This window comes from Anarrhichthys ocellatus, unplaced genomic scaffold (genome assembly GCF_004355925.1).
Source record: "Anarrhichthys ocellatus isolate YVR2014 unplaced genomic scaffold, GSC_Weel_1.0 scaffold1, whole genome shotgun sequence".
Taxonomy (NCBI): Eukaryota; Metazoa; Chordata; class Actinopteri; order Perciformes; family Anarhichadidae; genus Anarrhichthys; species Anarrhichthys ocellatus.
The window spans coordinates 3,667,374-3,673,373 of record NW_022280031.1 but is presented as its reverse complement, the minus strand read 5'-3'; positions in this window follow the sequence as shown (position 1 = coordinate 3,673,373).

Genomic DNA, 6,000 nt, shown 5'->3' with positions numbered 1-6,000 from the left:
TGTTGTTCACAGAGCTTTGTAAACCACATAGCTTATTTTAACATGTATAGTCGGACAACAATTAAAGCAAATGTGAGATACCAAGGGCAGAGGAAAGGACAAAGCACTGGCACTCACAGATAAAGGGTATTTTTTGTGTGATAATAGCTTCTAGCTATAGGACAATGATATTTTTACCACGACACAAGAGTGTCGTGGCTTTGTTTCTTCTTTTACATGAAATACAAACCCTTTTGTACAGTAAGAACCTTTTAAATCTGCACTGTGAACTATGCCGCACTGTCTCAAACAAAGGCTGAATATGAGAATAATCGTGTCGTCTATTACATCACTCAAGTAAGACTTCAATAAGGAAGGAAAATGAGGAAATTAAGTCAATGGCAAATGTCACAGGCTAGAAATGTTACAGCAATTATTTAATTGGAGCACAATGACAGATTAACTGACAGAATGATGGATGCGGAGAGTAAAAATGGAAACAAAAGGTAGACTTCTTCATTGTATTATACAAGGAAGACTTGGGTTTTGTTCCTGAGCATTTCTCTTTGATCTTAGCATGCACACTTTCATACAAAGTCCAAAACGGAGTCAATTGAGGAAGTGTTTTGTTTATCTGCCTCACGGGCAAAAGTATTCTTCTCAATCACACGTCAACACAAGATTCTCATTTGATTAATAGGTCAATAATTAGTTGTCAAACCAGGCAGAGCAAGCCTCAGTGCAAAGCAATTAATGTTACATGAATTTACAACCACTTACAGTTGTAGTTGACATTCATTAATGATTTCACTCTACAGTGCAATTGGCTCTCATGATGTCTATTTTTTTTTCTTTACATTGCTTTCAAAGTGTGGTTGTTTATGTGGAAAAATGCTGCATAGACATATTTGTCTTTTGTCATAATTATTTGATTGCCATTTTAAAACATAATGCATTAGATTTCATGTCATATCACAATATAGAGTTTCCCCCAAATAGTTTTGCTTTTACCAATATACATTTATCTCAACACCTTTAGTGTGCACTGCTGCAGGTTCTTGTAATTATACGTGATTGCAACTTTTCTGTACTTGCATTATCATTTGTCTCATGTGCATTTATCTTTTGAGGTCAACCAGACCGCTTCAAAGACATATCAGTTACAGGAAGGGTTTGTTCAGGGACAGAAAAGAGGTGTTCTGTTGCCTATCTTGTTAGTCATCTTGACGTAGGAAGACCGGTGATGACACTCAATGTTTTCAGTACAGCCTGTCTACTTGTTCCACCTACAGATTGTTCTTATACAGCAAGCTGGGAATGCAAGGTTCAATCCTCTATGTGACTAATGTTAATGACATGATTTGCAGAAACATATGAAATTGCTTACAAGTCTCTGACTGGATCTTGTGTTGGCTCAGTGTTTCTGTTCTGTTCTTGTCTGCAGACGGTGGATTTAGATTGACATCTTGTTTTGGTTGAGGCAGGTTTCTTTCTCAAGCATGAATTCACCTTTTGCCTTGTTGGGTGTCGTAGTTACAGAGACTTTCATTGACGATTTGCGCCAGCATCACACACATACAAACATACCCATCTGTTTTGTTTCAAGGTTATTAAATTCTTTCTCAGTGGCCTGACACGCTTAATAGAAAATAACTGGTACATGGACAATCGCTATCATTATTGCCACTTGATGGTCAAATAAGTAAGCTCACAGTAAATGCATGGTAATAATTTTGTGGTTTAGAGCTGGTGAATGTAGGATGAACGCTTGTTAAACACTCAAATTACAGGGTCATTTGAAAAAATGTAATGCAAATAGTTTTGTTATTAAACGTCTCGGTTTTTTGATTTTGGTTGGATATTGATTTCTGCTTCAATCACAATACAATGGAATTTTGTTTATGATGCATCACATTGAAAAATTGCAAAAGCAACCTATTCTTCAGATGCAATGTCCCAGCTACTTCGAATAATCCACATATAGGCTACTAGCCTCTAAACCGCTCTAATCCCACTTCTTTCTAACTCCACACCTCCAGATTTATTTTCATTTACAATCTTGTAAGCTTCAGCCCTCACCAACGCTGTCTGAAGTGACATCACTTTAGGTCAAGAAGAAGCAGCAAACTCACACATTTTTGTGAAACTGTATCCAGCTAATTTGTGGAGGTTTGGCTTGAATAATGACTGACATGATTATCGATTATCAATAGCTGTAGATTAATTGATTAAATGGTGCAGCTCTAGTGTAAAAGTGTAGAAGTTTACACTGAGCAAGTGTACACTGAGCTCCTCTCTTTCTTTTTCTTTCTCTCCTTCTGTAAGAATTCATGTCCCATTAGTGCACATTACTAACTTTGCTTCTTCCCCGGAGTCTTTGTGCTTTCTCGCCTCACAGGTTTCCGTGGATCGTGGTTATATCTGGACCGTGACATTTCTGTCATATGTATTTAATGTGTTGTAACTCTGTTGTGTTGTTCATTCTGTACACATGACATCTATTGCACTTCTATCCATCCTGGGAGAGGGGTCCCTCCTCTGTTGCTCTCCCAAAGGTTTCTTCCATTTTTTCTCCCTGTTAAAGTTTTTTTTTGGGGGGGGGTTTCCTGTACCAATGTGAGGGTCCCAGGACAGAGGTTGTGTACAGATTGTAAAGCTCTCTTAGGCAAATTTGTGATTTGTGATTTTGGGCTATAATAAATTGAATGGAATTGAATTGAAAGTGAGAAAATCTTTTGTGAAAAAAGTCTTTCCATTACTTGGATGAACTGATCCTCAAAAAAGGGGTTCACACTTACATTTAGTCCTCTGGTTGCCTTGATATTGTGAAGCTTATGATAAGTCCTCCACTCCCTGAGTGTGTACATTTATATAGCTCAACCACTAGGTGTCATGTGTGTGTATCATATTATCGCCACCCCCTGGACTCATACTGCCTGTCTTTTAGGGCTGTTGAAATCTGGCACTTTACTTGTACATACATATGGGGAATATTTACGTTATGAGGAGCTGGTGAGAAATCTCAGAACGAGACATATTGTGTTGCTTGTGATGGAGGTGAAGGTGGAGCTTCTTGTAGCTGTGTGGGCAGCAGGTACTTTGTGTAGCAAAGGGCTGTTTGAACAACTGATAACGGAGGGGAGTCAACCTGCGTTAAGGCTGAAATGATTTTCTTGGTAGCCTACTGCTATGTTTTGGGTCAATCGTTTGCATTGATTAGCCCTATGACCTGCAAAGAAGGGAACATTGCTGCACAACTCCTCTCAGATTGAGAAATTACAGACGTTCTTTGCATCAAGGGAGCACCATGTGCGATATGAAGAAATAGATACTCGCGCACGTATGGGTACTTTGTGCATGTGTTATGAACTGTAGCTGGCAAACATAATATGCCACCAGTGCCCCCTCTGTCAGTCCCAAATGGCTGTGACTGTTGCAAAACACTGAGCTAGATTCCCTCCCTGAGAGAGACCCAGGAATACCACCCTCTCTCCCTTGCTTCCTTTCACCCTCTTTCCCTCCCACTACTCCCCCCCCCCTTTGCCTGCACAGTGGCCGGATAAGCCCCGCTCTCTAATCTCCATCGCTGGCCTGAGAAACACTGGGCCCGTTGTTGACATGCTGGCCTCATACCCCACAGGGGCTGACAAATTATTAGCCAGCCTCTCCGTGCAGAGTGAGGACAGCCGTGCAGCCAGGGAGCAGAGAGCTAAGCTGTGCTGCCGGACATCTGTCTTGATCAGCTTCATGGCAATGATGCTGGAGGAAATGTGGGAACGACGAGATTCTGTTGAACGATGATGGGGGGCGGCTGGTCAGGGTTGAACCAGCTGTGGTGGTGCAACATTCCTCAGTTTACTACACCATGCAGAAACGCTTGTGCGTCTTATCACAGCCTGAACACTTGCAGTATGAAGGTGTTTTTACCGCACCATGAAGGGTTAAATAAAGGATTCATCCTCCCTCCTTCCAGCAGTAAAACTTGTTCTACTTCGTGTCTTCAGCCTGTGTGTGTATGTGTGTGTGTGTGTGGGATACATTATTGTGCATTGTTTTATGTAGTTGCTTTGTTTCATATCCACAAGTGCTTAAACTTATCACACTTCTCTGTGGAGGTTTATCCATGGCTACAACATTTTACTGTACACAGCAGAGAGAAAACCTAACTAAAATTCAACAAAAAGTGCCTACAAATTAACCCGATTCTTAGAACTGTGTTGGCACTGTCCAAGGACTGGAACATTGATGTTTGCACTCTGGGTTGACTAACCTGTGGCTCTGAAAACCATTTACAGTTCACATCGGGACAAGAGTATTTGGCTTCATCTCTGTCAGTCTGCTTTTCTACTTACACAGCAGTGAATGACTGATAGCAGCAGCTCACAGGCTTGAAGCAGTTGGAAATGTATGAGAAAAAAGTGTGTCACCTTGTTCTGGGGGCTTGTGCTGTGTTATGAAATGACATGAAAAGGGATTGGCAAACAGCTGACTTGCACACAGTTGTCACGCAAAAAGTTGAGTTACTATTTTAAGTGTTGGAAATGTTGCATGATTTATTCAGACTGTTTGGGCAGAAAGTTGGAGGGGGGGGGGGGGAGAAGTGAGCGATAGAATGACAGAGGACCTTGAAATTTTGACATCAGTGTAACGATTGATTCAGTTATCTTTCAGTTTGAGCAAACGCAGTGTTTAGAAATCCAGCTGTCACAGCTGTGTAAAGTCTGTTAACATTATGGACCAAAGATAAGTACAGTGTGTGTTGTACAACCAATGCCAGACCTCCACAAAGTTGAATATACAATATGCTCAGTTGTTATCTTGCGCATACAATGCACATTGTTGGAGGTAGTTAATCATCTGTTAAGGAACATCATTGCAATCATAGTACACAAACATATTCAGATATAATTCTTAAGATGTCAGTGCTTAACAGAAGAAAGAAACAATTTAGTAGTTTCTGAATTGCATCAGCCAGAATATGTGTAACTGATCCATTTTATTGATGTTACACTGGATTTAAAATGGACATGAGTAATGCTGCAGAAAGCTCTTACTATCTGACTTTTTATCAGTCATATTTGACTGTGTGTGTGAGTGTGTGTGTGTGTGTGTGAGAGTGTGTGTGTGTGTGTGCGTGTGTGTGTGTGCGTGTGCGTGTGACTGTGAGTGAACTCTCCTGTGGTGGTGTCGTGTTACATCCCAAAGTGAACTGATAGGTCTCATCTGTCATCCTCCGGTCTGTGACTCATGCGAGTTATCTGTGATCTCTGAGTTAGTCTTCTCTCCTGCTGCAGTTTTTACCTGCTGGAAATGGTAATTTGAGACATTTTCTAAAGAATCTGCACAGCGAATAAGAAATGAAAAGACAAGGTAGTGCAACGGGGGTAAGAGTAATGCTGTGTTCACACCAAACGCGACGTGAATTATTCTAAAAGGGATAAACAAATTAAAGCCATATTAGCATCTGATGTTCACTGTGTGCACATTTAGCCAATTTTAGTTAAGTCATATATTTCGTTTCCTATTCCCTATAGATAAAAGTGGTGTTTAATGTCCTTCAGATCAGTGGCAGCCAAAGCGTCCCCAGTTCACATGAGAGTGAGAAGACCACTTAAAACATTGACACAGTGTTTTCAGATGATGGGCTCTCGTAAAGGTGAAGCCTCTCCTCCGTCAAGCCCCCTTTAAAGTGAGGTGGCCTGTTTGTGAGCAGCTGGAAAAACATCCTATGAGTGGACAGCTGGATCTGAACAGTAGGAAATTGTTGTCGCTACGGGGTGAAACACTTGTAAGTCAGAGGAGCAGGGAGCAAAGTGAGCGCTGTGGAATTTTACCAGGTCAACTTTATGTCAGAGGATAAGAGTCATACAGCCAGACACACAGAGAGAGAGACTGGAGCCAAGAGTGGAGGATTGAAATGCTGTTCATGAGGCAAGAAATGAAAGTGTGGGATGTCTGGTGCCCGAAGCTCTGTCTTCCCTGCATGAGTCTGCCTCTATTAAGACCTGTAATTCATTTTTC